The sequence below is a fragment of the Mchenga conophoros genome, linkage group LG11 (assembly GCF_057382185.1).
Source record: "Mchenga conophoros isolate Kocher_MC1m ecotype Shallow Benthic linkage group LG11, M_conophoros_male_GT1.1, whole genome shotgun sequence".
Taxonomy (NCBI): domain Eukaryota; kingdom Metazoa; phylum Chordata; class Actinopteri; order Cichliformes; family Cichlidae; genus Mchenga; species Mchenga conophoros.
In genome coordinates this window covers 21,720,831-21,742,238 of record NC_140536.1, presented here as the reverse complement: position 1 = coordinate 21,742,238, position 21,408 = coordinate 21,720,831, and the positions used below count along the sequence as shown (strand labels likewise).

The following is a 21,408-nucleotide window of genomic DNA, read 5'->3' as shown; positions in this document are numbered from 1 at the left end:
TTTGTTATTCACTTGTTAATGAAACACAAAGGCACACAGCATCTTGAAGTGAAGAGTGGCATGCTGTTATACTCAGTCTGTAACCCAGAATAGGAACATCCAAACTGCAAAATCTCCAATGACAGCTTATCACTTTGAAAGACGAATGAGGACTGAAATTCTGCAAAGAAGTAAACGGAATAATTTTTCACACCAATTTTAAAAAGAATATTTACTTAGCCATTCAGCTGGCACTGGCAGTTATTCTGATCATCAGTTCAGCACTTTAGCCCAGACTACCATATCGCAACATGTTATTTGAACAAGAAGTTCAGTGAAATTATATGACCATTAATGAGTGTGACCGGTGTCTGCAATGCTGACTTCAAGAATTGAATAGAGTTTTGTAATGACTTTCGTGATACCCTGTTTTTATCATAATGTGGCATGAAAATGGGGTGAGGAATGCTCACTGAGTGGACTGAATGAATGTAGCCTTAGCTCTGCTGTCTAATCACACCTCAGCCTCTCTTGGCTATTCACTGTGGTTGCAAAAGAGTTGTTGTGTATTAGCTAAGTTTTCAGAGTGTTTTTGTCAATCCCTTTTTGTCAGTTCAATACGGTTTTATTTATATAGCAACAAATCACAATACTTGCCTCAATACACTTTATATTGTGAGATAAAGACCCCACAATAATGTGTTGCATTCCATGCCGATGCTTTGCTTTGTTTGATGGTGATTTTGGACTGATTTTATCTGGGTAGACCCCCAGTTTCACCTGCTGCTGCTTTAAGACTCCAGGACTCATGTTGAAGTATCCTAACTGAAGCCTGAGTTGTCTCTGGTGCAGCTACTGGAGTGTGAATGTTAGGCATAGAAAAGAAAATTACTTGTATAAACAAGGTTTTGAGTGATTGAGTAAGATTTGATGTAAGAAAGCACTTTGAGGACTCATATTGAGTAGAAAGTGCTACATAAGGACCTGTCCATTTGCTATTCATTTCAACCTGTTAAACTGAGTTTTTAAATTTGATTTGTTTACCTGGGAAAACCAGGAAGAGTGTTTGAGTTTGAACTTTTTATCCCTTCCTTAGAGAGGCAGAGTGCCTCAGGTTGCTGAGAGGCTAGGCATCTTTGTTGAGGTCACCTCCCCACACATGTGAGTGACAGCACAAGTGGGACACCATTTTATTTGCACTGAAGCACAGACGGAGCCAGATTTTGTATGTGAGTGCAATCCCAAAATAGTGCTGACAGCTGTGGTTAGATTTGCGGGTGATTTATAAAAGTCGTGCTATTTTTTAAACACAGGCACAGTCAGTTCATTTCAATATGAAACGCCCATTATGCCAAGAGCCAATTAAGATATGATATTTTGCTTCAGTTAAAGGGAAGGTGCAATTTGTCAATTGTAATCAGGAAAGCATATAAATATAAGTCATTACGTGTATGTTGAATTAAGGCATACGGAGGCAGCCTGGCAGAGAGAGTCATAATGGAAACAGACTTTAGTAACTGACAGGCTCAAGTGCAGGACTGTAAGTCATGTGATTTAGTAACATGCAAAGCGTTAGTAAATCTGACTCATGGTTGGTAGCAGCCTTGAGCATTCCTCAGTATAGACTGCCTCTTCAAGTGGCCTCTGTCTCTGTATGAGTGGGAAAGGGTGCACACAGGTAGACTACATCTTATGCAGAAGGCGCAATGTGAAAAAGACAGGAGACTGCAAAAAGAATGTAGTTAGGTAGCATCAGATCCTCGTCTACAGGTTAACTTAGGAAATGAAAAGTTTATCCAAGCGAAGGCAGAGGCAAAGATTAAATAGTAGAAGTTGGTAGGGGTTGAGATAGGCTCCAGGTGGTAGGGAAGTGTTGCCAGATAACTGGGAAAATACAGCTGAAGCAGTGAATTAAATTGCCAGGAAGGTGTGCAGTCTATATTTTGGAAAGAGAAAAGAGGACGAGGAGACTTGACGAAGAAGAAATGAAGAAGGCAGACAGAATTACTTGGAGGCTAGCAAAGACTGGGGTCAAAGGAAAAGGCTTATAGTGAGTTTTAAATATGGCTAGATTGTAAAGAAGGAGAATGGGACTCATTTTGATTGGCTAGGCCAGGGGTCAGCAACCTTTAACACCCAAAGAGCCATTTGGACCCGTTTTCCACGCAAAAGAAAACACTGGAGCCGCAAATACTTTTTGACATCTAAAATGAAGATAACACTGTATATATTGTTTTTTACCTTTATGCTTTGTGTGAACAACTAAGGTGTGTTGCTTATAAAATCCATGAAGTGCTACAGAGAAAATTACATTTTATTTATGTAATTAACACATTTTGAACTCTTAAAGAAATATAACAAAAGGAAAGACACCCAGCTGAACTAAAATGACCCATGTAGCAAACAAAAACTGTTGTGAGCCACCACCCTTATATCACCTTTGGGCTTTTGGATCCTTGACCTGGCTTTTAAAAAAATAATTGGAAAAAGGCACTATGCTGCTAAAAACAGAAAAATAGATATTTGCCAAATTCTGCCTAAATATGTATTTTACCTGGTTAATGTGTGCGGCTGGGCGACGTCTGCTGCGCCGCTGCAGGGGAGGACGCACCTGAGCGGCACCCGCAATCACGCCTCGCCGCCTTAACGTCTGTGCTATCTATGCTGTTGTGTTGGTATGTGTCGGGCTGTGAGCTAAAAAGCTACAGCCGGCTGTATGAGTACAGCAACCGTGTGTGAAAATCGTGTTCATGCAAACATCGTCGGGTGTGCCGTGATATGTTTACAATGGGACTTCTTCTCCTGAACCTCTGCGCACAGCGTCTGCAAATCAGGGCTGTACGAAGTGACTTTCATCTTTACGCAGGACTGTAAGCTGTCATCTGTGAGGCGTGAGCGGTGCTTGTTTTTAACATAGTTCACGGTGGAGAATAGCTGCTGACATAATGTGGATCCGAAGATCCATAATTGGCCTACCTGGAATTGAAAGTCTCGATAAATGCACGGCGTTTCGGTGGGTACACCGGCATCTGCGAGTGTGACGCTTATTTTGAGCGATGAAAAAATAATAGAATATAATTTTATTTTTATATTTCAACATCACAATAATCTTCCAATTTAGAACTACTAGTTAAAAAAGAACTAACATAAATAAAATACAGCTAAATACTTTTCCCAAACCACGCGGATCCGCACTATAAGGACTAAAGAGCCGCATGCAGCTCCGGAGCCGCAGGTTGCCGACCCCTGGGCTAGGCAGAAAGATCAAGCTGGAAAAGATGCGCAGCAGGTTAGAGTAATTAAAGATACAGATGGAAATCTCCTAACAAGTGATGAGTGTGTGTGCTACAAAGACAGGAGGAGTACTCTAAGGAGTTCATGAATGAGGAAAATTAGATAAAGGGGGACAGATGGAAGAAAGTTACTGAATCAGGAAGTGCAGAGAATTAGAAAAGATATAAGACATAAAGGCACCTGCGAACAGGCTGAAGATTCAAAAGGTCGTTGGTCCAGATTACATACATATGGGAGATATGGAAATGTCTCTTCTCTTTTTGCTCTTGACGAAGGTGGTTGCACTTTTCTCCTCTCCTCCTCCTCCTCTCCCTTGTGTCCTTGTCTAGTCTCGTGTTTTTTGTATTACTTTTCCCAGGAACACTCACTCACAGTCTGTTCTCTAAAACCTAAAAGAGGAATTATGGATTTGATCAACTGGTCCCTGAATGCAATTGACACCCTTTTCTCAACGAGAAGTCTGGGCTTGGGTGAGCCTGAGTGCTGAAGATATCTACCTATTCAGAACCATGGTAACAGTGTTCTTGCTGATCGGAGCTGGCTTGGCCCTGACTTATCGCAGAATTAAGAAAGCAGAACCGGCTGTTCAAACCCCCAGAAGGCTGCCCGCTGGGATTGAAACGATGGGACGAGGCGTGAGTTTCTCAAAATGGGCTCATTGAGGGCAGCATGGTTAAGATCTTGGAGAAGCTTACGGCTGCCGTGAATACTCAGAATAAGACCTCTGAGTGCAAACTGGATTACATCTGGAGGGGCTCGCTCGGAATAACACCTCTGAGCGCAAATTGGATCACATCTTGGAGAAGCTCACTGCGGCCGTGAGTTCTCAGAATCGTCTCTTTGAGCACAAGAATGACAACATCACGGAGCGTAAGTTTGATAACATCATGGAGAAGCTCACGGCTCTCCAATGGGAGATTGAGAGACCAGTGTGGACTGTTAGAACAGCTTTGATATTCTCATTAGTTGTTCCCACTAAAGAAAAAACCACCATCATAATGCGGCTATCCCTTCGGCACCAGCTGTCGTCTCAAGGCTGGAGCTGAACAAAAACACCCTGATACGTTTTTAGACTGTTCCTCCCGTTCTATGCAAGGCCACCTGGGTTGGCTGGAAGACTGTTTACTTAGCCTGGCAGGGCGAAGGACACTGTCTCAGCTGAACTCTGGACATATACACACAGACATATATATACACACATGCAGATGAGTGTGCAGATGTACACTCATCCCCCCTCCAAACGCCTTCAACTCTTAGTTTTTTTTTCTGTTCTCCCTGATGGAGCTCAGTCTGGGGGGAGTTATTTTTTTTTTCTCCTTATCTTTCCTCATGTGGTGCATTTTCCATTGTTATACCTCTCTGACCTGTCTTCCCCATGTGATGTTTTTGTGTAATGTATGTATGGCTGGAGGGTAAGATGGCGCCGCCATTGCATGCAATAGGTCAGCAGCCTTAACATGAAATTTCCCCTTGTGGGACTAATAAAGGTATCTTATCTGTCTAGGAGAGAGGGCAACAGACATTTATGTGACAGGCTACTTGAGGAATGGGGAAGTGTTCTATTACTGATTTTCAAGAACAATTGCTATCTGCAAAGCTGTAGCAACTAGAGAGGGTTCATGCTGACAAGCCATACCATCAAGATGTAAGAAAGAGTAGTTGAAGCTAGGTTACAAAGACAGGTGACTATTGGTGAGCAGCAGTATTTTTCATGCTGAAAAAGATCAATACAGATGCAATGCTTACTTTGAGAGTGCTGATGGAGAATTACAGCTGCACTAACGCTCTAAAGAAAGCATATGTTGGTTTGCCAGGACTGGCACTGTGGTACTGCTTGAGAAAGTCAAGTGTGGCAGAGAAGTATGTGAGAGTGGTGCAGGACATGATGTATGCAGCAGGAGTGACAGATGGGTTCAAAGTGGGGGTTGAATTACATCAAGGATCATCTCTGAGCCCTTTCCTATTTGCAATCTGTGATGGATAGGTTGAAAGATGAGACCAGGCAGGAGTTTCTATGTGTGATGATGTTTGCAGACGACATTGTGATCTGTAGTGAGATTTGGCAGCAGGTGGATGAGAGCCTGGAAGCATGGAGGTATGAGCTGGAGAAAAGAGGAATGAAAGCTAGTAGAAGCAAGACAGAATGTGTGTCTGAATGAGGAGACAGGTGTAATGGTGTGGAGATAATGAAGGTAGGATTTTAAGAACCTGGGGTCAATCAATGAACAATGCACAAAAGAGGTGATGAAGACAGGCAGGCTGGTGTGGATGGAGAGTGTGTTGGTGATTTGTGACAGTAATGCAAAATAAAATAAAAATGTAAAAATAAAAAAATAGATCAATTTCAAATAAATCAATTCTTTTGTTGAAAAGGCAACATTTGAAGCAATATAGGAAAAAGTAGAGCTTGAAAAACATTGAGTCATTAAAATCCACCTGGAGAAACTTTTGATGGGCTGCAGGGAGGGATAACTTTTCATTCTCAGTTAGTTATAACTACCTATTACTTTTTTTGCTGAACAGAATAGAGTTGTACAGTTTGCAGTACTGCTGAATGATGAAAGGTGATTGATTTTTTTTTTTTGTATTCGGGGGTAATTTGAAATGCTTTTATCATACAGTGGCTGCTAAAGTGGCAGCTGTGATTAGGCTCCACTCTACAGCATCATACAATGTTCACTTAGCAATCAAAGTCTCCTGTCTTTGTCTGATGCTTTTTTTCCCTCTTTCTTTCATTTATTTCTACAAATGCAAGCTAGTGCAGGGCAACTGGGCAAGTTTCTGACTTTCTTATTTGTCATTTACCACAACAACAGCCTCATATTATTTGTAATACCCATTGTTTTGCATTAGGAGTCAGTATTTAGAGTATCATATTTCAGTATGTTTTAGTATTTTTGCCAATAGTTTGATTGGTGAACTTGAAATAAGGTAATGTTTGTATTATTATTTATTGTTTTATTATTATTTTTATTTATTCATTTTAGACATTTTTCATTTTAGATTAGTTAATTTTTTATTGTTATACATAGCAACTAGCACGTTTTTGATGAGAAGGTTTTCAACGCAGCAAGGCAGCAATAGCGGGTAACAGCATAACTCCAGCTCTGGTGTCTACCTCATGCTTCCTTACCTGTTTTTTTTCTTGTGCAGGCTTTAATTATCTGGTCCCACCTGTGCAATCTTGTCTGCTGATTGGTTCCCAGTGTTCTGCCACCTAACTGGGGATTGGCCTTTTGTCTCATTATTAGAGCAGGATAAGCAACAGCATTATAATAAAATTATGGCTAGCCTGGGAACACCTTGGTGTTCCCCAGATAAGCTAGAGGACGTGGCTAAGGAGAGGGAGATCTGGGCTTCTCTGCTTGGGCTGCTGCCCCCGCAACCCAGCCCTAAATAAACAGAAGAAAATGGATGGATGGATGAATGGATGGATATAATGCCATTAAAAGATCTAAAGGAAAGCAACACGATGGAAGATAATTAAGGACACAGCAAATGACAAATATCCAAAACCAACATTAAATCCAAAATAATCTGGCTTGTGTCAAACTGTGACACTATGCATGAAATGTGCTTGGCAGACAAAGGTGTAACTTCAACTTTGAAATGAAAAATGTGTCAATTAAAGGCCTCACTAAAATACAATATGAGAATAAGCATGACCAATATCAAAATGTGCATTCACTTGACCAGCCCCTCTTATTTAACTTAATATGACTGGCTGTTGTCGTTCAACATAATCCAGAACATCCAACATTTTTGATTTATAAGGCCTTTGCATCTTTATAGCATGAGGGAATTAGATATTCCTTTGTTTGGTTGACTTCAGTGGCAGACTCCATGAACAGATCATGTTACACACACATTGTGGTTGACCTTGCACGTGCTGCCATGCCTGGAGGGGAGCTCCTCATTCTTATGCCAGTAGACATTATACCAAGGTGGGGGTGAAGCTGAACTCTGCTATGCTGGAAATCAAAGGCAGCAAAAGTCAAATGTATAAGCCATTTATATATCATGACCTGGATGACTGAGAACCTACACTGACAGACTATTGATTTATAATGTCCATACAATTACACAACATATAAGATTGTTGCAACGTCTTGGTTTACCTGTCAGTCTGAAGCAGAAAGAAAGAAACAGATGATGATTTCATCTATTTTTGTGTTAAGTTTTTAAAAACATGAGTCCATTAGTGTCTTTTAGTAAAGGTCTTACAGCAGCACTGACATTTCCTGACAGCAGATAAGGCATTGCCCCCATGAAGCTGTGCTTGTTCTTGGAGTCGATTTCCGCTGTATTTGCAGTACTGTCTCCCTTCACCACAAGGATGCTGGCCAATTAAAATCTCAAAATCTGTGTTATTCAGCACAACCAAATGGCTGTTGACTGCTGTGCAGGAGCCTACAGCGTGGAGGACGGAACTTCCTATGAAAAGTTTAGCGGGTTGGCTTCCAGATGGTAGACAGATCTGCTTAATGCACCATAGGGCATGGTGAGCACACTGCTGCAATAAAATTAGACTAGTCACATAGTACACTTTCTAGGCATTACAAGGAAAATGTTATTTCTATTTTATATGTTAAAAAAAATGAATGAAGATGTCTGAACTATAACTGAACTGGTAAATAATTTTAGGTGGTGTCTGGTGGTTGGGAGGGGGGCGGGGGTTGTTAAAGAAGAAGCAAGCATCAGAAAATCGATAAACATACTAGAGTAATAGACTGTATGTTAAAGATGGACACAGCTTTCAAGTCTAAAAAGTTAAACTAGTCAGTAGACGTCTATTGAAAATGTCTATCGGCTCTCTTCATCGAAGACCTCAGTAAACACTACAAATCAAAATTATATAAACAACACACAACAGTATAGCAGTCTATGTGGAGGAGCATCAGTTTGAATCTAAGAAGTGCTCCTTATAAAACTGCAGGTCTACCATGTAAGTCAGAGGTGGGCAATTCCAGGGCTCGAGGGCCAGTGTCCTGCAGGTTTTAGATCTCACCTTGGGTCAACACACCTGAATCACATGATTAGTTCTTTACCAGGCCTCTGGAGAACTTCAGGACATGTTAGGGAGGTAATTTAGCCATTTAAATCAGCTGTGTTGGTTCAAGGACACATCTAAAACCTGCAGGGACACCGGCCCTCGAGGCCTGGAGTTGCCCACCCCTGATGTAAGGGGATGGGACCTCGCTAACCAGTGGGTAACATCATGTTACTTAAGTGCATAATTAGTGTATCTAATTATTAGGGGTGCAACGATATTCGTATCGATATTGAACCGTTCGATACAGTGCTTTCGGTTCGGTACGCATATGTATCGAACAATACAACATTTGTAATTTATTTTATCAACTTTCCTTCCGACGATGCTGTCTGTGTTGAGCGCTCAGTGAATCTGCGTTCGACTACTCCGCCTAGGCTGCACTGTCGAGCGCAGATCCACTGAGCACTCAACACAGACAGCATAGTCAGAGGGAAGAGCGCAGGGCAAGCTAGCAAGACACATGGACCTCCCCCACCCTCATTCAGATCTGGCGTTTGGAATTATTTTGGTTTTCATGTGACGTATGACCCTGAAGGTAAGCGAGTCATGGACTAAAGTAAAACAGTATGTTGGATGTGCCATGCAATGCTCAATTACATGGGTGGGAACTAGTGTGTTAGCGCAGTTAGCTCGTTAACGTGTTGGCCGTCTAGCCCCACACACGGGGCGATCGGCGGTAGCTCGTTAACGGAGATTTGCCGTGTTGTGGCGTTAAGGTCATTTCAACGAGATTAACCTGAAAGCACTAGTGGGAACACAACGAATATGACTGCACATTTACGCAGACATCATCCTAGTGCAAAGACCAAAACAACAAGCATGCTACTAACTTTAGCCAAGTCATTTAGACAGCTGTTAGCACATGATTCTCCTTATGCTGCTGAGAATATAGCCCAGAAGAAGCGGATAGTATAGCTTTTATTTTGGAAAGAGACATTTCTCTGTAATAAACTCTCTTTTCCAAAGATGAGTGATTCCTCAATCAGATACAGGGCTTGCAATATCGCTAGCCCGACGTCCTGGAGCTAGCGATTTTTTTCAGTCGGGCTACCAAAATCTATCTCTGCCCTGCCCGTCGGGCTATTGTAGGAAGGAAAAATATATGTCAATGCTTTTGCATTCTTTCAGAAATGTAGCTGGGTAATTATGTCATTGGCATCGGTGAGCCACTGTCAATATGTGACATATTGAAATCGCGTTTGAATTTGCGCTTGTTTTTTTGCTTTCACTTTGCAATCGCACGAACTGTGTATAGAGAGCGACAGCACTGATCTGTGAGTGATGATAATTTGTGCACCAATTCCTCTGACATCGTCTTATTAATCGTTAGCTTACTATGCAAACATGACAAGTGAAATCTCCCGCAGCTTAAACATGTGAGAGGTTGATCGCGCAGAGAATCGCTGAGCTTATGTGAGTCCGTGTGTAAAAGCATTTCAGTTCTGCTGAGCCAAATAAGACAGGTCAGGGTGAAGAAGTGACAGCCAAAGAAAAGCTTACCACAAAACGGAGAAGTTATGACAAATCAGACTATAAGGCAAAAAGAAAGTGCAGCTTTATGGTTTCATGGACAAAAGAATTTCTGTGGCTGCAATATGACGAGCTAAATAACCAGGGCTGCACATAAGTGGTCCGCAGGTGCGCATTCGCTGTCAAAATAAAAAAAAAAAAAAAAAAAAAAAAAAAAAAAACACGCACAAGGGTTAGGGTTAAATTTAAAAACTGTACTTTTGAGTTAAAATATATATTTATAATTTTAATAAATGACAAATTAAAAAGGCATGAACATTTTTTTTGTGTCGAAAAAATATCGAACCGTGACACCAAAGTATCGAACCGAACCGAACCGTGAATTTTGTGTATCGTTGCACCCCTACTAATTATGGACTTACATACTTGCACTTGCTGTTTTGAATGTATATATTCAGAGTGAGTGCAGATGTTGCACTTGAAATGGTCAAAAGTTGAGTATGGAATCCTTTCATAGCATAGAGAAAATGTCTTTGTTTATATAAAACTCTTGTGGAACAAATGGTAAGCATTTCAAATGTTCTTTTTATGAATTTATACATTATAATAAATAGATTAACAAGTTTGGTTTGCTACTTAAGTTTTTTACAATTGCAATTTTTTGCAATTGTTTCGCATTTATGTTTTGTTTGTTTTTTTATTTCGTGTCATGTTGTCTTTAAGTCATTTGTAATTTTCATTGATATGCAGTCAGTGGTTTCACAAATTGTAAATGTTTGAAAAATGCCACAGCTGGCATGACAAACACTGTAAATGCTGCAATGGTCATTCCCTGTATTTGCTAAACTTGCTGATTTGAATGTGAGACAACACAGCCCTCTAGAAATGCATGTGCAATACTAGTACACAGACACAGAGGTGTTGTAACTAAAATACTAACAAATTGAGTGTGATCCTGCTGATATGCATTGTGGATGTACTGCATTTATAATTTTGTGGGCAAGTTCAATTGAGTTTACTTTTCATTTTATGCTCATGTTGTCGAGGAGGTGAGACATTGTGCTGTGCCAGGTCCAGAGGCAGAGGGGCAGGTGGGTGATGACAGAGACGGGTGCACAGACACCATGAACAGAGAAAAGGAGCCAAGACTTGCCAAGCATACACAGACACCAGCAAGCCCCCAAATGACACAACATATGGAGTACGACTGAACAATCCCTCCACCCTTCTCCACCCGCCATCATCGCAGCGTCTTTTCCTGCCACACAGCAGCTCTGTGAAAAACAGGCACTGACACTGCGACTGGAAGTGGAGAATTTGAATATTTTGCAACAATGGCAACAGCGTTAGGCAAGTCCTCCAAAGACATGTTAAATCAGATCCTGATTCATACAGAGAGAAGCTCTGCTGAAAACATTTAATTTTGTATAATAAGTGAATCAGTGAAGCTTGTTATTAATAATATTTTTCCCTGCAGTTTCAGAGAAGGTGAGGTGCCATCATAAGAAGACAGAGGGTATGAATGAATAGCAGAAAGTGAGTGTTATAAGATTTATTTGTGATGTTTATGTCTTGGTGTAATCAATGCAGTCAATGTGCTGTCCTCTACAGCAGCTGCCCACCTCTCAATAATGAGGCATAGGCCAATTACTGTCCAGATGACTATCCACTCATTCATTAAAGGCGCACTCCTTGTCTGCAAGCCAAAAAGGAAACAGTACAGGGAGGGCATGACCTTGACTTATGATTACTCCACTTTTATCAAGGCAGAGCCCCCCACCCCCAAACTTTCTGGAGCCTTTCTTTGTCATAGAAACAGGTTATCTGGTTTTCAATAATTCAAACATGATCATGGCATGGAAGCAATCGTGTATATCAGCTATCACAGCCCAAGAGCTCTTTGTCTTTTTCAGTTGTCCCCCTTCCTTTCTGGGCTTATTTTTCCCTTCCCCGTCTCCTTCTCCAACCATCACAGTTCTACTTAGTGCAACTCCACTGTAAAAGCCTTTACCACCAACCGCACCAGCAGAATATCTATGACTGTAGGACACATCCAGTTGTGCAGTGTGCAGCGCTGGCGCTAACAGCAGGCTTTACACCCGCAGTCATTCAGCTGATTCACATGCTGTCACAATTATGAAGTGCTTGAAGCTGAACCAAGTCAAGTAACTTCTTTCCTGCTGGCTGCCTCTCAGGAGTTCATAGCTGCTTCTGCAGAACAAAACAACATATTCAACCCCAGATTTTCACAGAAAGTAAGTAAGTAAGTGTATATCTCTGGCACCCTCAGTTGGCTGCCGATGCATTCGGTGACAGCATTATGACCAACTCTATGTACATTTGTATGTGCTTCATCACTGGTGGGTATTTTTCAGCAAGAGAAATACTTGTCACCATCTGTCATCTCCCACAAACACATGGACAAAATGGCTTATGGTGGTTACAGCGAGAATAAGAAAACAGAACAGTTTTAATAATTTCATTATATAGACCTGGATTCCCCTACAGTTTATAGGCTGCGTTAGTTATTCAGGGCTCGAGACATGTATATTTATATGTGTAAACTAGCATACCAAGTGAGCTTAGTTAAAGGTCCAATAAATGTACTATAAACCGGGAACGCATGGTATTGCAAGACTGCATTGATCATTAAGCATTCATATATGATTTTGTGCAACAGAAGCATTAATTATTCAATGTAAAATCTCAGCAATTTCTCTGAATTAAAAGTATTTCTGCATTGCAGTCATCACGAATAATGAGTTATTAATTATGTTCGTGTCCTGTTCATGAACAGTAGAATGTTGATGTTGCATCTTGGATGTGTTTAGCTTGTTTGGAGAGTGAGAACCGTGGATCCATCCTTACTGTTTTACTCTCTTTAACCTGAAAACCAAGCGTTGGTTGGCCTGTTTAGAACCAGGAATACTGTAACTAATTATTGCCTGACACTGCGGCAGGGCTCTAGACTAACTTTTTGACATGGGCGCACCGGTACGCCTAACTTTAAAAAGTTAGGCGTACCGGCACAAAAGTTAGGCGCACTCAAATTTTTCAACCGCATCGCTTAACACCGCAGTTTTACATGTGCACTTTCTTTGGGAGGGGGAAGTCCATACAGACAATATTAATTTCTAAATTATTAACTAACAAACTTGTGCTTAAAGTGCTTTGTCAATATTGTAGAAAATGTTAAAAACTTAATCATCATCTTGGCCTCCTCTGACGACCTGTTTGCTGCTGTCTGCTGCTGAAATGCCGTGGGGAGAGGGGACACTTGGGCAGTGCATTTACTGCAGCATATAATGTGCTTTTTCAGCATTCAAATATTGATGGCACCGTGTCAGAGCACTGGCTATGAATTTCAGACAGATCAGGCCTTAACTTAACAAAAAAGTTATCAATAGTTCTTTTCATCTTTTCTTATTACCCACAGCTACAGTACATCCACTTCTCTCAGGCCTAGGCTGCTCACTAGGGCTGAGTATCATCACTGATTTCTATAATCCATTCAATTCCGGTTCTCAAAGTCCTGATTTGATTCAATTTAGCCTCAGACAGTCAGAAATATTATAATTCTGATCATTTATCAGTACTGATACACATGAGACTTCATCAGAATTGTGAAAATCACAGCAGATGCCTTTGTGTGAAAGTAACTGAGAATAAAACACAGGAAAACATGAAGGAGATTTTCCTGGTCTGGCTTTTTATAGCAGATAACCTTAAAAATATTCTGCAATTTTGCATAATTTTAAGAAATTTAAATTTCTTCAGTATTGAACAGCAGAAATTAGGCTTTCTTGTCCGAGGTCATTTAAGTGAAAAAAGAAAAAGCGCTGTAAACAACGCTAGACTGGTGGGTAATAAGCGAATGAATAATGCAGGAAACAGATTTGAGACGGGAAACTGTTCCTGAAGTACAGAGAGAGAGAGAGCTGTGCAGGAAGTGTGATTTTTATCGTGGTGGAAGCAAAACAGCAAAAGTCAGAGGGAATTCATGACGACATTGATCAAATGTGAAGCGCAGTTTGCTGCTTCTTTTGCTGCAGGCTCGGTGAATTTTGGTTGGAGAGAGGCAAAACCTGCAGCTCAGAATCAGCGCAAAAAGACGTAAACACAGCGCGGACCCGAAGAATCGCTAAGCTCCGACAGCGTGTCCGTGTTCAGGCCGTCGGGTGAGAAAGCCGAGAAAGACGAAGCTGATTCTGATGTGTTGGGTCCGCTCCGTGTTTAGGTCTTTGTGTGGAATCCGTTAATGAATTGATATCGCTTTATTCAAGCTACTCACCTCTCTCTTCCACCTGCACTTTCAACTGGACCACGGCCAATCAGAGAGGTCCCGCCCCTGACTATCTCTGATTGGTTTAGTCCACGATAGGGGCATAATGTGTGTCTGTTGTTGACCACACGGAGAGTTACAGAGATTTTTTTTTTGTTACCGGAACAGTTGGTCGCACCTGTGCGACCAAATATTTATTTTTAGTCGCACCACTGAAAATTGGTCGCACTCTAGAGCCCTGCTGCGGCCATCATAGTGGGATAGTGTAACACCCGTCCCACGTTCTATTGAGAGGGGCCCTGGGTTCCTGTTGTTACTTTCCTATTGATACTCCCTTTTTAATGCTTATGGTATTAAATATGCAATAAAACTACACTATATGGAAATAAATCACACACAAGCAGGTCAATTATAAAGTTAACTCCACTTTAGTGACTGCTGAATTAACAACACAAAGAAAATATGTAAAATCAATAAAGTTTGTTAAACAATGGTAAGGTATCTACCTCAACAGAAACAAAATAATCAAATAATATTGTGGGCCCACACGCACTCTCACCAAACACACACACACCTCAAGTGCTACAGTCTTTCTGCTAGCAAACCCCTCGTTGCAGGCCTGAGTCGTGGCTCTGGTGCGTTGGGACCTAAAACAATATGGTCGCTTCACTTGTTGCCAAGCAGTAAAAATAAAAAGCACGTGCAAACAACAGTACTCACACCTCCAGGCAGTTCAAGGGGATAGCGGGGAAACTGGGTCACGGCTACCAGCAGGCCGCGGCAGCAGCACTCAGTCGTCGTTTCCACGTGCTCCCATGTGAACACATAACTTCAGCACACCAGCAGAAGGGACCTCTCTGACACGCCAGCAAGACGTCCGTCTCCTCCTACTGAATCACACAACCCTGCTAAATGCCAGTTCACATGCTATAACATTCAATCTTAGCATTAGCTTAATAAATAAAAACAGAGCAGAACAAGAGCTTAGCGAATATGCTAGGCTACGCTAGCGGCTATGTTAGCAGTTGTGCTAGCGGCGGTGTTAGCGGCTAGTCGCGGTTAGCAGTTAGCCCGTTTTACACAATAACATTGGGTTCAAGTGTCAGACAAAATTCACATTTACCTCACAGTAGGGTACAACAGTTCTCGACTCCAGTTAACTATCCGTCAACCCGAAAATACGTCGGTCGCCCTTCTATGAACTGTGTTCACTCGACACTGTTCAGCTCTCGTCTCTCTCGCTTCCTGCAGAGTGCACACGGCTCCCCACTTACTCCCACCCCTCTACCTGAGACTACTTCAGGGTTCACTGGAGCTGTAGTACATATCAATACCATATCAAAAATAATGACATAAACCTCAAAATACAAATAAGAAGGTTGTGCATTTAACTGACACACATCACATACTTTGCAGGCATTTGTATACATTCTTGAACACATTAAACATTTGCAATTAACTATCAATATTAATGAACAAATTTAAATAATGAGCTACTTATATAGCCAGGGCTACAATAGTTTAGGACAAGACTATGCAAAGTAGAATCCACAGCAGTGAAATAAAGACTGACAGGTGACTATCCCCAATACAGACCACCATATGCATGCTGAAATCAGCCGCAAGTTTGTTTGGAAAATCACAAGCAATATTTGCTGAGTGCTCCCAATTTTGTAATTGGTGTATAATTTAAAGGCGCCATGGTAGTGGTGTCATTAGTATTTTTACTTTAGGCCTTACAGCATCTTCTCGTTGCATTTTTCTCATTTTAGAAAGCCTGAAGAGAGGCACAGATTGCATGCAACAGTCGATGTTCAGTTAGTTAAAAGATGAAAAAAAGCCAGGCCCCGAAAAAGCCAAAATTAATCAAATCGCAGGCTCAGCATGCGTGGTGAAGGCAAGTCTCTATAATGAATGTTGTATGAACAGGAGATGGATTGGAGGGCTTGCTACTTTAGTAACGTAGAAACTAATGGCTTTTTTCCTCTTGTATACTCTGCCATTTCTGTGGTTGCCTCTCTCAGCAGTGTATATTTTGACCATTACTTTTTTGAGGAAACTGTCGGTCTCTGTGTGTGCATGCGTGTGTGTGTCCCTCCTCTTCTTTCCCTCGCTCCCTCTGCTGATTGCTATTCGTGTTTCAGAGGCAGCCTGAACCCTAGAGCTCAAAGAGTTCAGTATCGACAGTTGTCCACAGTAGTGAGAAAACGAATGAGGAGGCAGTAAGAAAAGAGTACGAGAAGGAGGAGAAGCCAGGAATTCATTAAAACAGTTACTATGTTAATAAATACCAGTTTACGTTTCTAACAAAGGCTCATGTAAATTTACATAAAGGTTGATCGAGTGCATCCATCTGGAACATGAAGTTTCTGTAACAAAAGAAGTAGCTGCCTCGATCACACTATTTTAGGCTGCAGTTCTCACCTCGAGCCTTTATGACATTCAAACTTATATAATTTCTCTCAGACAATATCTGTACATCTGTGTTTTTGTATGCCATCTTACACCCTCAAGCTTAAATAGCATGCCGCTTCTTCCTTACTCCGCTCGCTACCCACCTGCAACATACATATGTAAATGTCCATTTAAAAGGGATTTATACCTTTTTTGTTAGAAATAACAAAAAATGCTTTGATATTAATGCATGTACACTGCCTTCAGCTGTTTTTATCTGCAAGAATTTTCAGTGTAACGCTAACACATTATAATGAAATGTAATTCCCGACTACCGGTTCTCATGTGGTCTCCAACTTCAGATTCGAGGTTGAATTCTTTGAGATATAAACAAACAAATACTCAAAACCATATTAAAGATTACATGGCTGCATATATCCTCACTATTTATCTCTCTCTCAACTCGTACATGCGAACATGCCAACACACACACACACACGTATACGCCTACTTACGACCACTGGAATATACACCCTGGCAAATACTGTTTGCTGATATGCGGATTGGGTTCAAGAGCGGAACAGTGAGCATTTCAATCTAAACAGTAAACACTCTTAATTGGATTGTGTGCTTATGTGCTTTGATGTGAATCCTCTAAGGACTGTATATTATTAGGCCTAATTGATTCTGATACATATTTACATGAGTTTAGAAAATTACCCCCCCCCAAAATATAAATGAAAAAATAAATAAATAAAGTGAGTGGCTTCATCATGAGTCTAATTGCCACCATTTGGTTGACACTACCATTACTGACGCATTGTGTTATTGAGGTGCACTGCAGACTTCCACATTCTTACAAATTAGGCCCAATGGAGGCAATGGGAGCCGAGCAAGAGGGCTCACCATCACCCTAAGGCTGAGAGGTAGAGCACTGAACTTCTTTTGCTAGCCTTGAATACTGTCACCTGCCTGCGGAGGGTGTGAGTCAGGCAAGCCAACCTTTTTCTCTACATATAAGTATTTAAAGTCCCCAAAAATGTCAGCCAACACAATGCCAATGCAGTCACTTTGCTGATGGGTAAGACACTAACACCACAGTGTGTATGTGGTCTGTGAGCGCTACAGAAATCCAAAAGTCAGACAGCAAAGTTCAAGACCACTCTAGCCCATACTTAACACTAGATAGATGGCGTTCCAAATGCAGGAGCAGAGGATTAGGTCTGGAGGTTGATTGAAGGTTTGTGCCACTTTTTGGCACTGTTCTCCTCCGGGTGACACCGTGGTGGAGGAAATAACACGAGCTCCTTGGCCAAGCGGGCATTCACATCTTTGGTTTCACATCACCTGCAATTTGAATTCCATTACTTGCCATGCCACACTTCAAATAAAGCTCGGTCCTATTAATTACCAAAGTATGGGTTCAGGGTAAAGGTGAACGTGCAATTACAGAATTAAATCAAGGCCCTGTTTAGCTTGTCAGTCCTGACAGAAATAATTTGGGTGAATTATTAAATGCTTCCACCGCTCTCAGCTGCTTCATTGCCACCTCAGAAATATCAAGCAGCGAGAATCCACCCTCTGCTCTTTCTTCTCTAAAATAAAACTGTTAATTGTGCTTATTTTAAAGCACGATTAATAGATTAAGAACTGTTACTGTTGTATGTAAACGTCTTTGTGCCGTCGATGTTTTCTGAACCTTTTAATGAACGAGGTCAAGTTTAATGAGATCATTCTTAATCAGTGGTGGTACAGTGATCTTGCAGACATTGTATTTAATTATCATTCTTTTAGGTCCAGTGAATTAGAAGTTTTAATTAGCTACTGTTCAGATAATATTAAGTTCCGAGGTTATGCTATAATTAGCATATTGGGCTTGCAAAAACAGTCAAACTTACACAACAACGAATTTTATTTCAATCCAAACTTCTTCTGCTGTGTGTGTGAATAGAATTGTACCAGCTGTGGCGTCAGTTTGACCCGCACTCCTTTTTTTAAATGTGTGTTTCTCTTTCCTTAAATGTAAAAAAATCCAAATGTCTTGTTTTGTAGAGTTCTGCTGCAAGCAAGCATTTTAACTAATTTTCTATAATGAAGCAATTTGCCAGTGGCTGACTAGATTCAGTGGCTGAGTTTTGGTCTCTATGACAACCAGCTGTCTGTAATTAGCAAATCAAGCCAGGGTGAGGCTTTAGGCAGTCCGAGTGGCTACAAAAGAAGTCAAGTGGCAAGTGTTCCAGTAATTGTGCTGTCATGAAGTTTATGCTGAAATAACTGCAGGAATGAGTTTTCTTCTCGTGGGTTTTCTCAGGTATTTAAAGCTTAAGGTTTTCTGTGGTTAAAAAACAATTACAGCTTCTCAGTGCTGTGCTATTTGGCTTACTGATTTTTTTTGTGTGTGTGTGTCTGTGCGTTTTTTTTTTTGTTTTTTTGTTTTTTTGTTTTTCTAGCACTGTTGTGCTCCACTCTGTGTCAGCTGGTGGTGCATATTGTGCTAAAACAGCAAGAGGTATGTAGTGCACTTCAATGGATGCTGCTACTTTAAAAAATATAATTACCAATTAGTGGGTATATTTGACACTTCACAACAATGAACCGGCAAACAGGTTTGTTTTGTCTTTGTTTGTCTGTGCTGTAGCCCGTGCAGCTGCTTTGGGTTTGGATTATCCTGGAGTACATGGAGCGCCTGAACTCTCTGGACCAGCTTACCATGGAATCCCCCCTCACCCCTACAATCATGAATGGTTTGAGACTGTACCAAACATGGCCACCCCTCAACAAAATTGGCCAACTTTTCATAACGTGAGGCATAGACAAGCTAACCTAGGAACATCTGACAGATTTCTAATGACCCACGGCACTTACGGACCAGTTCAAAATGAATACACAACAAAGCCAGAGCACGGCTTTCCCAGAGGACAGTCGGTCAGTAACCGCGGTTCCAGTTTTAAAGGGGTCATGCGTGTTGCACTACCAACACGAGCTGATGCCCCTAGCCAGTTTGACCTTGTGAATAGGGATCCTCAAGGTCACTTGGTTGTCTATGGTGAACATGACCTTGTTGTTGATGAGTCCGTCCCAAATAGACAGGGCATTTTTCACCATGCACTCCCCCTGCCCCAAAACTGGGGTCATGGTGCTTACCAGAGAGCTCGAACTGTACATGGCCTCAGAAGAAAAGGGCCTGTCCTTGGTTCAAATCACTTTAAGAAAGTCCATGGAGCAGCAAAGACTAGTTGGGGTCCTCCTATGTTTGGTAGTTGGAGATACAGATTTCCTGGCCTCAATGCTAAACAGTTTGTTCAAGGTACCCCAACCCCCTTGGTGGTCTGAGAGACATGAAATCAGATCCCGTTAGACTTATTCAAATGAAAGGGTCTGACATTAAAGGCCCTGGCATATAGCTCTGCTGTCTTGTCAGATGGTGTTCCTTTGACTTTTTTTTTTCTTTTTTTGAAGTTAACAGGGAGGCTTTTTGTGCAGGGTGGGGGTGAGAAGTGAGTCTACAATCTTAGTTTCACTGGAGACAAAGGGGAGGGATGTCCCTCCTACACTTATCTGTGTACAAGCGCCTATATTGTGTGTGGTTTTTTTTTTTTGTTTTTGTTTTGGGTTTTTTTTGTTTTCTTCACGTGTAACTCCAAAATGAGTGATATTACACACCCTCTACTGAATATAAAATTTGTAAAATGGTTATGGTTCTCTGGGGTTTTTGTTGTTTTTTTGTTTTTGTTTTTTTTAAAACACTCTCCCACCGCATTATAAATGACTCACTGGGGCCTGGATGCTACCACAGTGCCATCTGTTGGTTCCAATGGGTAGAGAGCCTTTGGCTCACATTGTTGTACACAGGTGCTGCTTAATGGAGGGTCAGCCTTTGACAAATCCCATAATCTGTTTACAATCTGTTGTTTGCAAGTACTAGTAGAGGCTATGCTAATTTTTTTTCAAATAGCCTTGGCATTTCAGTGATGGCATGCTGCACTATTGGTCTGGAGTTTCCAATTAGATAATTCAGACCGTGCAAATTGGTATCACTCATTTTATAAAACAAAACTTTTTTTTTTTTCTCACCAATGCAGAACATTGTCAGGAATTGCTGAAAGTTTGTGTGAAATGGTACACTGACCCATAAATCACTCAAGAGCCTAAGAGTGGGTTATGCGCACTAATCTTGAATGTGAAGAGGGAAACTGATGACGGAACAAAAATAAACCAATTAGCTGTTTGTGATAAGCAGGAAGGAAATCAATCACGGGAGGGTGGAAGAAAAAAAAAAAAAAGAAGGAAGGAGGGTGGAAAAAAGAATTCAGTAGCTGCAGTGAGTTTGAACCCCACCTGGCAACCTCGCATGTGTTTATGTTGGGCTAAATTCAGCGAACAAGTGAAGACCCTTTCAAAATATATTTTGCAAGACAGGGAAAGGAAGGACAAACTTTTCTTTAGTCACTGATGGCTACATTAAAAGTGCCACAATATCCTGTGATCATTTGCCTTCGTAACCTTGATCAATAGCTTAATGACCCTTTTTACCGCTTCGAGGAGGGAAAGGAGGAGGCAGGGGGATTTACTATGTTTAAGCATGTGGCGAGCAGTAAGGACCCATCACCAGGAGCTCACTGCTGCTAACAAAGAAATCTAGCTTTCCAAATCTTATGACATCAGAGCTTCTTTCATGCAACACAGTTTCACTTGACTTTTGTAATGATTAACACAAGCTCTTGTTTTAATTAAACATGCCAAATTAAGGCACTTTTAGTTGCTTTAGTTGGTGACATTCTATTACTTTTCATTCTTAAATATTCCAGTAAATCATTGTCACAATTGTCAGTTGTTGTTTTTGTTTTGTTTTTAAACTTAATTTTGCTGCTGTGTTGTGAAGAGTTGAGGCTTCAGGCAGACTTAAGTCAGCACCTCATTGATAGTCTCAAACGCA

At 41.2% G+C, this 21,408-nt stretch overlaps 1 long non-coding RNA gene and 1 pseudogene across 3 annotated transcripts; one reads left to right on the top strand and one right to left on the bottom strand.

Annotated features, from left to right (window-relative positions):
• Positions 1–10,800: 10,800 nt before the first annotated feature.
• Positions 10,801–15,339, bottom strand: LOC146564028 (uncharacterized). Of its 2 annotated transcripts, XR_014894391.1 has the most exons (4): positions 15,202–15,339; positions 14,799–14,968; positions 14,653–14,725; positions 10,801–12,007 (listed from the first exon to the last, which is right to left on the bottom strand). It is a non-coding gene; the product is annotated as an uncharacterized LOC146564028 (long non-coding RNA). The 2 variants fall into 2 exon arrangements; XR_014894390.1 differs by lacking the exon at positions 14,653–14,725.
• Positions 15,340–18,613: 3,274 nt separating this feature from the next.
• LOC146564027 (uncharacterized) lies at positions 18,614–20,166 on the top strand (annotated as a pseudogene). Its single transcript, XR_014894389.1, has 3 exons — positions 18,614–18,783; positions 18,923–18,981; positions 19,111–20,166. The product of XR_014894389.1 is annotated as an uncharacterized LOC146564027 (transcript).
• Positions 20,167–21,408: the final 1,242 nt, after the last annotated feature.